Source organism: Rhinolophus sinicus, linkage group LG07, assembly GCF_036562045.2.
Source record: "Rhinolophus sinicus isolate RSC01 linkage group LG07, ASM3656204v1, whole genome shotgun sequence".
NCBI classification, from domain to species: domain Eukaryota; kingdom Metazoa; phylum Chordata; class Mammalia; order Chiroptera; family Rhinolophidae; genus Rhinolophus; species Rhinolophus sinicus.
This window is the reverse complement of record NC_133757.1, coordinates 123,266,701-123,282,476: the sequence shown is the minus strand read 5'-3', so window position 1 is coordinate 123,282,476 and position 15,776 is coordinate 123,266,701. Positions and strand designations below refer to the sequence as shown.

At 41.9% G+C, this 15,776-nt stretch overlaps 1 protein-coding gene across 6 annotated transcripts in view; it reads left to right on the top strand.

Annotated features, from left to right (window-relative positions):
• AFG2A (AFG2 AAA ATPase homolog A) overlaps nt 1-15,776 on the top strand; it is a 275,426-nt gene that overhangs the window by 141,281 nt on the left and 118,369 nt on the right. The window lies entirely within an intron of this gene.

Genomic DNA, 15,776 nt, shown 5'->3' with positions numbered 1-15,776 from the left:
ACCAGGAGAATAGTCTCCACATAATAAATTAGCTGCCTAATGTTGAAGGCTTTCATTAGCCTTAATTATTCAGAAATCCTAAACTTAGCCATCAAAGTATATCCCTAATAACTAGCCACATCTTTAGTAGGACATTGGCTCTTTGATCTATACCTAAACCAATTTCTCTGTATTCCTGTAATCTCCTAGCAAAAGAAGAGCATTGATTTAAACCATCAAAATAAAATAGATTTAAAAAGCAAGTTCAGAGGCAAAACGTTTCCTCCCACTTTATGGGGCCTTCAGCAAATTTTCTTTGGTTCAGTTCACGGTTTCTTAAGTCCCTTACTTCTGAAAAGCATTACTTCCTATTTTTGAAGTAGAAATGCTCAAAAGATTTGTCCCATTAACATAATGTCCTGTCAGTCCACAAGCTATCCACATAGGGACATTTTTTTTTTTTTTAGACCCCAGGAACAAAACTCTGCTAGACAGCTCACTTTTTTATAGCTAACTCTGAGCTTAACACTGGGGCCTGGGTGTGAGGTCTAGGTACCAGTTCTTATGAATTGCATTTGAATTGAAGATGTTGGTTGGCAAAAACCTATATGTGACTGATTACCTTATATGAAACCACTGTGCTGAAAATAGAAAGTAAATATATAAAAAAGTAGAAAACTTAATAGATGAATGCTTCTCAAAGAAGTGAAAGTGATAATCACATCTCTCCCTAAATTCTACACACAAACACCTGAATAAACAGGCACACCTCCCCAAACTGAATAGGTTTTACAAGACACATCCACCAGACTTCCAAAAGATGTAGTTCCTATCTCATGCAGATCCCACCCCAGCCCTCGCCAAAAGAAAAAAAAAAAAGGTTGGGGGATGCAGTGTTGCCTGGCTAATTTTACAAGATTTGTACAACTTTAATTCCAAAAGATTAGTACAAGGAAAGAAAATTGTAGGTCCAGCTCACTTACAATGACAAGTGTGGGAATTCTAAATGAAGTATTAGCTAACTAAATCCAGCAGGATTTTAAAAAGTATTTATCTCTGGAAGGCAAGGATGGTTTGACAGCAGAAAAATCAATGAACTCCACTATATCAATGGTGAAAACACATACTAGACACAAAATTACATAATTGTCTAGAAGAATACTTGCAAAGTATTTGATAAAATTTAACTTCAATTTATGACTAAAAGTCTAGAGTAAGCTAGGAATACAAGGAAACTACAAACTTTATAAATGTTTTTTGCCAACACCTATAACAAGCATCAAAACTAAAACTTTAAATAAGCTTTAGACAAAGCAAGACAAACAAACCTGCTAATATTGATATTCTTGGTACAGATATGGCTAATCCAATAAGAAAAAAAAGTGAAATAAAGATGGACAGAGAGAGAAGGCGGGTGGAGAGAAAAATATAACAGACAAAATAGTTCTAATTTGGAGAGATTATATGTCTACATGGGCAAACTCTTTGAACTAGCAAAAGCAAGTTACATACTTTCAAGAATCAGTGGTTTTGTCTTTCTACATTAGCAGTAACTACTAATTCACAAACAACAAAATTATAATGCATTTAGATATTAACCTAAAAAATGCATAACTTTATAGAACAAATCGTAAAATTTTTCTAAAGGACATAAATGAAGAATGCAACAACTGAAGAGATCTAAGAGCTTGTTGGTGGGGCACACAACAACATAAAAATGTCAATTTTCACCAACTAAATGATAGTAGAATTTTTTTGAGGTGCTTAGTAAACTGGTATATTGAAAAACTAAAATCCACCAATAGCTAATTCTATTTTGAAATAATTCAGAAGAGGAATGTTTTTGTTTTTGTTTTTCCCAGATTTAAATCCATAATAATAAAAGCAGAATGGAACTGACGCAGAAATAGAATCAGACTAAAGAAACACTGAATGTTCAAAAACACGCAAAGTGGGGGAGAAGTGTGTTGCTTAGTAGGTTCTTGGAAAGACAGGTTTACTAGTTGAAAAAAATACGGTTTGGCCCCTACCTCACATCATGTACTATATGAACACCAGAGAGAACAAAGACCTAAAATGACAGGTGAAACGATGGAGGTAATAGAAGGAAATGTCAGAGAATATCGTTGTGACCTTGGTATGTGGAAGAACTCTTTTTTTTTTTTTTTTTTAAATAAGAATGCTCTAATCTTTTTTTTTTTTTTTTAATTTTTTGGGGGAACAGTGTGTTTCTCCAGGGCCCATCAGCTCCAAGTCGTTGTCCTTCAATCTAGTTGTGGAGGGCACAGCTCAGCTCCAGGTCCAGTCACCATTTTCAATCTTCCCATGTGGGAATTGAACCAGCAACCTTGTTGTTAAGAGCTCGTGCTCTAATGAACTGAGCCATCCGGCCTCCCCTCCAGAAGCTCAGCGGCAGTTCATTGTCTTCAGTCTACTAAGTATGGAGGGCGCAGCCCACCATCTCATGCAGGAATTGAACCGGCAACACTGTTGTTCAGAGCCCACACTCTAACCAACTGAGCCATCTGGCCACCCTACCCTAAAAGCACAAGCTACGAGGGATAAATTGGTAGCTTGACAATGGCAAAAATAAGGATTTCTGCTAAGTGAATTACAGGATAAACAATTACTATAACGGTAACAGATTGAAAGAAGATATCCGCAGTATCAAAAGCTGCAAAGAGATAAAGCTGTGGACTATTTGAGAAATGCTTGCAAATTCAAGAATAAGAAGAAAAACAGCAAAGGTTATTACTAGACACTTTATAAATGGACACTCCTGAATGGCCAACTGTGTGAAGAGAGATGTGCCGCTTTCTAAGTAATTAGAGAAATGCTAATTAAAATAACAGTAGCACACCACTTCACACCATCTATTTAAGAAGAAATCTCTGAAAAACCAGTTGGTAAATCCAAATGTAGTGAAGATTAGGGTCATGGGGAGACTGAGGCACTGCCAGTGGGAACCCAGCCTGGAGTGGCCAGTCAGAAAAGCAATCTCATCGTCCTTAGTAAAAACGTGTGTGACTTGTCACCCAGGAGTCCCATTTCTGTGCACACATTCCAGTGAGACACGTCTCAGGTCTTTACTGGGGACATATCCCAGGGTGTTTCCTGCAGATTTGTTTCTGGTAGCGTCGAGTTGGGGACAACGGAAGTGTGTCAGTAGGGGAATGGTTGCGTAAAATGTGACAGATGCCTCCTCTCTGGGCTTGTGTTGGATGGTTAAGGTGAGGCTCCCGTCTGGTGTGGACACTGCCAGGAAGCAAGGTAGCTTTGTGATTGGCTGTCGGGAAGGAGGGCAGAGTAGCATGAGGCAGAGCTGCAGTTGGCCAGAAGCAGCAGCTACTCACTCAGCAGCATAGGGAATGTTTGCTTTTCTGTGGCTTGGGCAGTGTTCATGTTTTGTCCGTGTTCAGACAGGATTGTGCAGTGGCCTCATGTTTGTCTTGATCCGTTATGGTCACAGAGTGGCCTTGTCTCATGTTGGTGTCCTGTGAAATGGTTTATGTTCAACAGGACACCCAGTGAGTGTTAGGCAGCTGTCACATCACGGAGGCCTCGCTGGGAATTCCCAGCCAGCTCCTACATGTGCGTTCCTCTCACTAGGCCACACGAAGAGAACTTAAAGACGTGACACAGATCACTGAAAGGATCCGTAGCATCAGGTTATTTGTGTAAATTTAGCACATAAATAAACAGTGGTATGTATTATTCAAGGATGGATACATGTCCAAGGCCCTGGAGCCTTTCATCTGTGGTGAGGGCGGAGGCTGAAAGGAAAAGCCAGAGTACGGAGGAGCCGTGTGTGGCCGGGAGCTGGACTGGGGAGTATGACAGTGCAGTTCCCCGCTGAGATCCAGAAGCCAGTGTGCGCAGGAGCAGAAGCAGGCTGAGGGAGACGGGTGCCTGGGGCCCAGCTTCTTGTCGCATTTCCTGCCTCTGCCTTGTGGCAGTGAGGGGGAAGGAATGCCTTCTCTAAGCTTTTCCTGAATCTCTTTCATTTCCCCAGCAGGAATGAGCTACTGGAATGATAGCGTGTTGATACTTGTTGAAATAAAACATGCCCACCAGTGTAAAATGAGATCATTAATATTTCGTGTGGGAACTTGATTTAACTTTAAACAGACCCAAAAGCTTTGGAAATTAAAAAAACCAAAAAAATGCACCTCAGATTAGCTTCAGAGAAAGCTGGTTTTTACATCTTAGGTAAAAGATTTCTTCGTAAACCTTAAAATTAGTGTCTGTAATCGTGCTATTACGTCATCATTGACTGTTTATAGGAAAGAGCTTGTTTTTAAGGGGCCAAGACTTCCTGTCCTCACCCCTGGTCTCCTGTCGGTGATTCTTTAAAAGCAAATGTCCTGGTATCTAGAATTCATGTCAACTTCCGTAATAAATATTTAGAGGTAGTGTTAAGAGCATAAAGTCTTTAATGTAGGAAGGAACACAACTTCATTTTGATTTGACACTTTCCTGCACCCCTCGAAAGTGAACATGTGGGCTGTGTCCTGGAGTCCACCTCTTGCTTGACCTTGACCTTGACCTTTCCAGGGTTCTCACCACATTGGGCCCCGTGGCTTCCTAGGCATGTTGCCAAGGTCATCCAGGGCACCTGTGAGAGCACTCTCCTCCCTGTCCTCCTGTCTCACTGTTAGTCCAAGTTCTTCATCGCCTGTGTTCTGGTGGTGTTTCTGAAATATCCCTTCTCCTAATTTATGTCATTTACTTGTCAAGTGTGGGAGGAAAGTATATTGCGATAGGTCTTATGTCATCAAATCCTCTTTAATCATCTCTATAATTACTTGAACTTTCATTAACATGATAGGAGCAAATATAGAAGTTTTTCTATAAGCATTCAGAACCCTACAGTTAGTTTTTAAGGATACTTGCTCTTTATTGCACTACCTCAATAAATCCATGGCAAGGTCCCAGGTTTCTTCCCTATCTACTAGTAAATATAATGAATTTTGACTTAAGAAACACACGTACCTCTATTTACATTCTTGAACAATACCCCAATTGGTGAATTACTCTGGAATTTTGCTTATTAATCATAAGGTATGGAATCTCTGTATTGCCTGTTTTCTTGAGGGAAGCCATGTTGTTTCTATAGCACTGATTCATTCAGACTTCTGGGTTTGATCTCTTGAAATTACTGTGTTTCATCTCTAAAAACATTTAGCAAATTCTACTCTTGTTTTATGTAGATGGGATGAAGCAGGAACTGTGTTCTCAAAATTGGCTGTATATAGATTGTCCAAAGTCATGTTTTCCTATCAGACAGTGTTAAAAACAATAGCTGACAACCTCTTTTAAACCCATAGCATGGGTAACATCGCTACAGTGAAGAATACTAGAAAAATAATAGTGCTGCACGCATACAGAACGGTCTGTAATTCCACATGCCTCTCTTAGAAATACCTGCAAATAGGCTTCTCATGGCTGCAATGTGGTCCATTCCAAATTCTGAAACGCAACTTGTGCTAACATATAAGTGAAAAATGCCTGATCAGCCTTTGAGCTTCTGAGATAAAAGGAGCTAATGGACAGTGTTAAATTTTATCGCCTTCTCTCCCCAACCAGTTTTCCTTCCTGGACCGGTTTATGTTTTCTATATTCCCTCCATCCGTGGGCCCGGGATTATGAAGCACAGTAAGAAGTCAAAAAGAATAAATACCTCCCGAGGAACTTTTAGAAGTTTAGTGGACCTAACCAGACGAGGACCTTGGGCAGTTTTTCCTACAGATGCTAGCAGCCTGGAAGAAGTAGAATGGGAGCAAGCCGGTTGCTTTCTCACCTAAATAACCAAATGTGGTTTTTTGCAGACTCTTCAAATCGTTACCTCGCACACAGTGTACAGAGTGACTTGATTTAGTATCTCCATATCAGGAATGGACTTGACACAGTTTTCCATACATGCTCACACACATCATAAATGTCACCCTGTTGTAACTGCTGTAAGACTTACTGGTTATAGCGTTAGACATTCTGTTAAAATCATCAACTTGAAATAGTGTTCTTTCCAGGGGAATTTTATCAGAAAGGATGTAAGGTGTTTCGAGCATGTGATGCCAAAAGAAAGGGAAAGCTAATAAAGAATTTAGAGGTATAACCATTGATTTAGCTATTTTACAGGTACATTTGGAATTAAAGTGATTTTTTTTAAAAACATCTCTTTAGCCACTGTGGTAGTAGGAGGCAGATTTCATATTTACTCATGAGAGGCTCATGTGCGGTGTATTTGGCTGTAAAAGTAATTGTGGTTGGCTCTGCAGAAGGAAGCCACCTAGGGTCACTGCTGACTTCTGCGACCCAGTGTTTCCAGTCGGAGGGGCTGGAGTTCGGTTTGCTTTTTGAGGAAGGGATTATGTATCTACCTAGGCAACATAAAGCCTTACTTCCAGTATTCCTACTAGAATTCTGTATTCTGGCTCTTACGTTTTTGCACATTATAGATAAGTAGGCAAGATTCTTCAGTCAGAGAAATTTCAGTCAGAGAATACAGGTGTTTAAAACCTGAAATTAGTGTCCCTTAAAACATTTCAGTGTTTTGAAGGAGAAAAGGTTATTGTTTCTAATTCCCCCTTTATAAAGAAATGTTAACTACATTTGAAGACTGTCCTGTTGTCTGATAGACCAGACTGGGGGGGGGGGGGGGATCCTGGTTTTTGTTCTTAACTCTCAGTATCTCAGCAGGGGGTCAGCCCGCTTTTTCTGGAAAGGCCCAGAGACTCCATACTGAGGCTCTGCAGGCAGACACAGCCTCTGCTGGTCTCCTCACCCTGCCCCCTCTGCCCCCTCTCTCCCCACTGCCCCCTGTGCCCCGTCTCTCCCCTCTGCCCCCTCTGCCCCCTCTCTCCCCACTGCCCCCTGTGCCCCGTCTCTCCCCTCTGCCCCCTCTCTCCCCACTGCCCCCTCTGCCCCCTCTCTCCCCTCTCCCTCTGTTCACAACCTTCCTAAAACGTAGAAGCCGAACTTGAGCTGCCTATAACAGACTTGGCCCATGACCATTTCAAGTTCTAGCCTTGGCTCTAGACCCAGCCCCACTCTGCCCCCAGACTTGTGACTTGTGCAGTTGGTGTGCTTGGCCTGGCCTCACTGGCCCTTTTACGAAGGTAACATAATAGCCTCTTACAGCGTGAGACTGTGAGGTACCGATGGGTTTGTGTCGTCATTTTAGATACACAGTTATTTGTTACAGAAAATAATTTGGTTGTGCTTCAATGAAATTTCATTAATGCCTACATTAGTATTCCTACCCAGGTAGGGCCAAGCCATCTGTCCTGTGAACTCAGTGTCAGAAAGTCTGAATTTGAGTCCTTGATTTACCACCTATTAGACTCTGTGGTCTCAAGCAAGCCAGCAGACCACTCTCATTTCAATTTCCTCTTCATCAAATTGAGGAAATGACACCAACTCTGCCTGCCTCTTAAAATTGCTTAATTATTTTCTAATTGAAATGTAGATACTGAAAATGCTTTGTAAACTACAAAGCATGAAATCATCATTATGAATCATTCTTTTAAGCTATATGCTTTTCTAACTATGGATTTCCCTATATCAATTTTATTATAGGAAAATATATTTTTTTATTTAGAACTGCTAGCTTAAACAACATGAGCCACCAAGGCCAATAATAATTCTTAGCATAACATCTGGAGAACAGTAGACGCTCTCAGTGGCTAGTTAACCAAGGCAGCAGTAGGTAGCTTTTTCCAACCGGAACTGAGACCTAGATTTTGAGTCCACTGTTCCTTTTCCAGTGGCATCAGCTGCTCTGGAATATGCACAGCCTGGTTCGGAACATAGCATCTTGCACATAGCGGTCATCAAATGTTTGCTGATGTCTCTAGGCCGCAGTCTGCCCAGGCACTGCGTGCTTCAGCTCGCTTCTCAGGACGTCGAAGCGCGACAGCTGAGACATGTTAGAGTTCTTACGTGGTGCACACGCTCATGTTCTAAGATCAACACGTGTTCTGGCGCCATTGTTATCACATTGTAGTGTAGCAAATCAGTGTAGTGACTTGGAACAGTTACTTAGAAGTGTTGTATTGGCTTCTCTACAACACTCTACAATATTTCTACAATATTACGTTTATGTTTAGTTTCACTTGTGAAAGCTCTGAAGTGAATCTTTTCTTTAAAAAGGAAAACTGGCAGAATGTATATATTGAACTTATCAAATGTCTCCTTTAGTCTTTGAAAGAATTTGCTGCCTTTTATATAGTTATGAGAAAAGAAAAAAAAAAGCATTTTTAGAAATAATGGGGTTATATAAAGTTTGGAGAAGCCAGTTACGTGTCAGGGGGACTTGTGTTAGGGGAAGTCAGGGCATCAATATTTCTGAAATGTGTCAAAGTGTCATACCGGTTATTTGTTGGGTTTTTTTTGTTGTTTTTTTTTTGGAAGCTAGGCAAACTTACAAGAGTATATCATTCAGAATGCTAAGCTTTGGATCTTCTGTGGCTAATGTGATTAAACATTCAGTCACAAATTTATAGTACGGGTGTAATACCAATGTTTCATAGGTTTAAATAATAACATAGGCTGGAAGTTCTGATGAAAGAATTATTTTGGAGATAGTGCATTCATGCATTTCTATTTTAGCTTATAGCTGACAGTAGAATGATTGACGTTGATAATACATTGATTCATCTTATTCTGTGACTACAGAATAATTTACCATAAAGGATGAATTTAATATAAGCAATGGCAAAGTTAAATAAATCAGGATGGAAGTTTTACTTCTGCAAGATGGTGGCTTTTCAGAATGGAGGCAGTTTGCCATTACCGTGTTCTGCCTAAGACAGCTTTTAGAGTTTAGCAAATCGCTGTAACCTGTTCCAGTAGAAGTCGGTGGGCATGTCAAAGCTGGACTCCTTCTTTTCTTCAAAGGTAATGTGTTCCTCTGAGTTGTCAGCGTTAGTTTTCCACACGCTGATATTAATAACCTGGTAAAAGAGACATCAGTTTTAATCGGAACTCTAGTCGGAGTGTCTGATTGAATGCCTTCAGTCATGGCTCAGTACTGACCTTTAGGAGCATAAGAGGAAAAGAATGAAAAGCACATTCATGCACAGAGTGATAAAAGAACTGAACATATATGTTGTTAGGGGCGTGGCGGCTAAAGCCTGTTCCTAAGAAGTTACCTCATTGTAAGGAGAGCACCGTGTGCTGCTCTTTGGCCATCCAACCAGTGAGGTTCAGGTATGGAAGGTGGAGAAGGGGATAGATGCCTGCAGAGCTCTGCTGAGTGTCACTTCCTGGCACGTGAAAGGAGCTTGGGGCAAACTGAGTTACATAAAAGATGCATTGGTCATTGCACTGGCTCCTAGACCCTGGTTTTGCAGACAGAAAAGCGGAAAGGGGAAGTGCCTAGATACAGAGGGAGAGACTGGGAAGAAGCCACAGCTATTATTTTCTAAATGGGAGACGGCAAATCCAGGCATTCAAAAATACATGTGATCACACAGGGGAGAAGGCAGGGCTCACCTGCTGTGGTTTTTACTGCTGCTCGTTAGGGAGGCATTTGTGTTCACTGCTCAGTGGGACAAATCTCCCACAGTCACCTTTCTGTAAGTCCTTTACCACTTGTCAGCTTAGCTTTATGAAGTTGTTTGCAGTAACACGCACCCGCAGTCGTTCCCTGAGTTCATTCCAGAATGACTGAAACCACTTATAAAGAAGAAAATATGAAGGGCATCGAGTGACCGGTGTGTTACTTATGATCGCTGAATTCTGCTTCTGACCAGGAGTGTACTGAGGTTTGCACGATTCAAGGATACATGATTTCCTGTTTGTAAGCAGAATAGGTATGGAGACAGTATAGTGTTTAACTTATGTATTTAAAATATTGATACATTTTTAATATATCTGTTTGAAGTTTAGGAAATTCTGGCATCACAATTGTATTTACTGACTGTGCATAATAACTGTATCTAAGTTGTGATCCTCCACAACTCGTTAGGCCCTAAGGAAAAAAAGGCTGAACCCTAGCCTTTCAATATTATACTTATGGATTTTAAGAAAGAAAGAAAGTGGAATTACTCTCTTATTTTTAATCTTTCACTTTTATGCCCTATTATTAAATAAATAGAACACAACATTATATAGTCCATGTAAATTTAATAATCTGGATATTTTGTGGATCTGTATATTCTAGTAGCGTCTGTTCCTTAATAGGATAGATGCAATGCACTCCTACAAAGTTCGCTGTATAACAACTTTCTGTTTATTGAGGTGATTTTCCCCCCAGTGATTTTCATTATAACGTTAAAACTATAAACCATTTTTCTAGTTCTGACATCTATCATAAACTTATATTTGTTTTTAAACATCTATATCCTTAAAAGAAAGCAATAACTCTCCCATAAAATATTAAGTCTTGAAATATTAATAACATTTCTGCAGTTTACTCACAATGAGAACCAGAATCTTTGGCCTAAAGATGATCGTTCTCATTTTTCTTCACGCGCTCTTCTCCAGACACAACCGCGTGACCTTTGGTGCTTGGGTGACACGTGTTTGCTGGGGCAGAATTGCACTGTCACTTCTGCGGTTATCTCCACGTGAATATGATTTTCCCCATTAGCCTTTTTCCTTCCTGGAAAAGAACTTACTGATCTTTTCCAAAAGCCTTGATCTGGATCACTTCTTTCTTAAAATGCTGACCATAAAAGACAATTCTGTGTTGACAGTTTGTTATAATCATAAAAGCACCAGTGTATAGGTGGGCACCCACCCCAGTGGTGGTAGTCTACTAGCTGTTGTATGGGGCCACCAGTTCTGTAAACCAGCGAGCCCTTGTTCTGTAATGATGAGGCACTTGACAAATTCCTTAAATTTGCAGGTTTAGCAAGTGAATTTCTATTGATTATTTCTAAATGCACGTCCTGCTTACAGATGTGTTTTAAGTAGAGGATGTAATACCTGAGAAACACTGAAGAACCAAACATTTGGTGTCCCTGACTTTCATTACTCTGTGTCATCCTTCTTCCCAGGGTCACACTTTCCCGATTTTCCAAGGACGTTTGAGGGTGGTGGGCGGGGGGGAGTTATCTGCAGCGTCACAAAACATTATTTTGTGTAGATTCAGGTTAACTCAGCAGCTGAGCAGAGGTGGGTGATAAATGGCTGGAGAAAGGTTAAGACATGATGAGATTATTGCCCAAATCCTTCAGTCCCTTCCTTATGTGAAAAACCTGTCTTGTATTTTCTTTCTGGTAGTCTCACTGTAACCTACTCAGTAATGTCTTAGAAGCAAGGATCATTCAGATGGAAGAAATAAAACAGGCAGAGGCCATTGCTTATATATCTCGCCAACTTTTCTTTGCACACCAGTCCGGGTAAAACCATAGTAACATAATGTAGCAGAAAAATGATATTAAATAGGAATACACCCCAATTTTCCTGGCCAGGCTTGTTTATTTAGCTTCTTGTTACAATTCCTGAATTTCAGAATCCAGTTGTCAGTATGTACTTTAATTAAATATTTTTAAAAATTTGAGATCCAGAGAACAGTATTGCATACTTGGTTCCTGGGTATTACTGTTCTAAGTCCGCAGGTACGTCTTCGTGCACCAGTGGCCCTCCATTTTACTAATTGTAGGGAGGGATCTTGAGACCTTCAGAGACACTCAAGCAGACTTACACCTAATGCTCTGGATCCTTTGGTTCAGAAAGCTCCTTGCATACATATTTCCATGGCTTCGCCTGTGGGATGTGTTCTTCCCCCTTTCCGGAATGCCCTGCCCCCTCAGCTGACAAGCTCAGGCTCCTTCTGTAAGACGCAAGGCAGGTGTCGAGTCCCCTAAGGCGGGTTCCTGACTTTCCACACCTTGGTTCGAGTTGGTGGTTGTCTCCTTTGCACTCCCAGGTCCCTTTGTACATATCTCTCTCGTAGCTTTCTGTGCCACTCACTAGGATACAAGCTCCTTGAGGGCAGGGGGCACATCTGTTTATCTCTGTACCTGTCAGACCCAAATACAGTTGTTTGTACGTGGCATGTGCTCGCTGTATGATTGCTGAATACAGAGACAAACAACCATGTTAGGAATCGGTGTCTCAGTGAATCCAGCCGTACCCCAGGTTTAGAAACACATGTCCTATCTGCACGTGTGTGTTGTAGGTGGTTATCAGTCAGTAAGCATATTGCTCATACCATCTCCACCCACAGCCTAGTAGAGTTATTGAAAAAGAAAGTTGTGGAGAGTCAGGGAACAAAGAGAAGATGAAGCAAAAAGGTGGTCCAAATCACCGCTACACTGAGATTGGATTTTAGAGTATTAAATCATATGAACAAATTCAACTATTTTGATTGGATATTAAATCATATCAGTAAATACAGATATTTCTGCTATGAACGAGGCAGTATGCCAAGCTTAGTCGTGGGTTCTGTTATGAAGAAACTGAGCAGGCATGCCTCATTTTATTGCACTTTGCAGATATTAGCTTTTTACAAATCGTGGCAACCCTGCTTCAAGCAAATTTGTTGGCACCATTTTTACAACAGGATCGTGTGATGGTTAGCATTTTTTAACAATGAAGTATTTTTTAAAGCTATGTACACTTTTCAGACATAATGCTATTGCTCGCTTAACAGACTACAATATGATGTAAACAGAACTTTCCTATGCCCTGGGAAACCGAAAAATTCGTGCGACTTGCTTTATTGAGATCCCCGCTTCATTGCAGTGGTCTGGGACCAAACCCACAATATCTCCGAGGTACGCCTGTGCTCTGGTTTGAGTAGCAAAATATAAGCATATGAAAAATGGTTACATGTCTCTGCAGTTTTTAACATTAGTTCAAAACACTAGAAGAGAGGTCATAAAAGGTACCAAATGACTTTACAGGTCAATTTAAAACCAAAAACACAACTCCTGTTTCTCTTCCTGGTGGTCTAGTGGTATGACTACTGACAAATCACCCTTCTCCATGATGCGCAACAGAAGTACTATAAATAAGTAAAATTTAATTGGGGAGCACCTCTGAGGCCAAATGGCCTCTAACATGACTACTTTTTCATGTGAAGCATGGTGATTTTGCCTTCCTGGGGACATCTGACAGTATGTAGAGACGTTTTCAGTTGTGACAGCTGGAGAGAGAGATTCCTGGCATCTCCTGGGAGGAGGCCAGGGATGCTGCTGAACTTCCCACAATGCACAGGGCAGTCCCCCAACAAAGAGTGACTGGGCTGCAAGTGTTAGCGCTGCTGGGTTGAGAATCCTGGCTCGGTGCTATCCCCAGTCTCCTGTATGTCCCCTGCCCTGCCTGTTACAGGAAATGTATTCCCCGGTGATTTTCTGTGTCTGTTTTGTTCATCCTTTCTCATCTGCTCTAAGTTGTGAGTTTGCATCCGTGTGACCTGGCTCACACACCAGGGGCTGGAGCCGCACCGCCATTCAGCTCCTCACAGTGTGTCCTGCAGGAGGCTCTTCTTCCTGCTAGAACCTTGCCGTGCCTTTTGTTCAACGTGGCTTTCCCAGCTCCTAGCCCCAGAACTCTCCATTCACAACCAGCTTACACTGGTCATGTTCACATCAGTTTGTTAACCACAAGTGGAATCTTTCTCTTTGCACTCGAATATTGAGATGGACTGTGCAGGGCGGCCGTCCTCAGAACAGGTGTCCTGCCACCACTTCTCCCGGTCCCAGGCCGGGGCTGCCTCCCCTTTGCTCCTGAGGTCTGCCCTCCCCTCGCCGACACTGACTTGCTGCCTGGATTGCTTCTACTAGTTTGATTCGAGTTACTGTTCATCTTACCCATTTGCTAAAGTCACATGAATACTGGAAATGCACTCTTCCTAGATAATAGTCCCAGGATGTTAGGACAATCCGGTGGTTGTCCTCTCCTTTCAGGAATGCACATTGGTTTCCACGTTAAGAGATGGGGAGGAGAAGTTCCTGAGGGTGCTGTGAGCACCCGCACAGTGGTTAAAGTGGGCATAGCTCTGATCTCGTAAGAGCACTTCTGGCGTCATACCAGCATGCGAATTAATTCCGGAAAAATATGTGTCACATTTTGCTTCATCGGCTTTCCATCTCAGCACTAATGATCGAGGCAAAAAGTAAAGCAGTGTATTCTGTGTATCTAACCTCATCTGATTTCATAGTCATGGCCAGATTTCACAGAGATGAATGGAGGACTTTGAGGTATCACTTTTCGAGTCAGATTTCCATCTTTCCTGTGTGTGTGTAATAGAGCCAGCAGAATGAGAAAGGGTCTGAAGGGTACCTCTATCTACCTCTCTTCCTCCTCCAGTGAAAGGACTTCCTCTCAAAAATTAGTGGACAGGGTTGATAATACGGGTATTCACAGGAATAAAAGAAGGATTGAGTACGCCCGCAGGAAATCAGGTGCTGCCACGGGTAGGGTTATCAGATAGAATCCTGACTTCTGTGCTGTCTTGTAGTATTGGGGGCATTTTGTTGTTCAGATTTTTTACAAAATAACACTCTCTGGTTGTGCAGGCATTGTGAAGAATGTTAATAAGCCTGTTTGTAGGTGACACTGCCTCAGATTTCATCAGGAGCTGTGCTTGCAGTTAGAACTCAACCCTCTCCCCACGATGCTACGGGGCCGCCATCTGGTACCTGAAAATGGTCTGAGACAGTACAGAGATCTTAAAAACTGCTTCCGTGTGCAATTTTGTAGAGATGTCCCTTTTTACTCATTGCTCTGGTAAGTGCCCTCTGGGGCATCTTGCCGTCTGGGCAGACTTTCCATGGGCTGCTAACTCCTGGTAGGCTTGTGTCAGCTACAGGCACTTTGACAGAATGGCTGAGGAAAGTACACGGGGAGGAACATGGTTTGTTGTTTGTGTTCATTTGATCATTTAAAAGTGCAGTTGCTGTTTGAGTCATACAAGTGACGCCATCCACAGAAGGAAGGAAACCCTGCCTTCAGATGTTTCTGTCATGTGTTACCAGCTCCATGATGTCAGCCTCGTTCTGTGAGGAGGGTCGTAACTGAGTGCTTGGTTCGGAGAAGGGAACCGAGCATGCCCACCTCAGCCCATTCTGGGCTCTTTTCTTGTTTGGGACAACTGCCTGGGGACAGTTTCTTGGTGCCTACTCTACCAGGCTGTAAGCTGACAGGAAGGCGTTGCCCTTGGGGGGACCCCACACCTGAGTGGTAAGTGGGTCTCATTCAGACGTGAGATGTTAGGAAGCCCATGTGTCTACGTGTGAGCTACCTCCTCGGTAAGAAAATAGTATTCTCGTGTGAATCTCCGTATTTCTCACTCCTCTGTGCTCTCCTCCTTCCATGGGGCTCTTCCTCTCCCGCTCCCTTCCTCGCCCTCCTTCCTTCACCCTCTTCCCAAACCCTGCTGTGTTCAGATAGAGAAGACAGATTATTCTTTGACCCCCCGCCGCACTCCCCCAAAAACTTTAGTAATATCTTTTGCTTTTTTTTTTTTTTTTGGTGTTTTCCATGAGTGTCTGTCTTTTTCCTATTATTTTGTGGTCTTCCCATATTCTGATCACTAATCCTTTGTCAGTTGTATGTAACTCACATGTCCTCTCCCAGTCCTGTTGCTACCGTGTTTCCCCCAAAAAAGACGGGGTCTTATATCAAGTTTTGCTGCAAAAGACGCATTAGGGTTTATGATCAGCAGATGTTATCCTGAAAAATCATGCGAGGGCTTATTTTCCGGTTAGGTCTTATTTTTGGGGAAACACGGCATGTTCACACTTCGTTTATATTTTATGTGGGGAGTTTTTTACTTTAAAAGCAGTCCAATTTATCAGCCTCTTCCTTTTTTGTGTTTTTTGTGTCTGTGTCTTCAATAT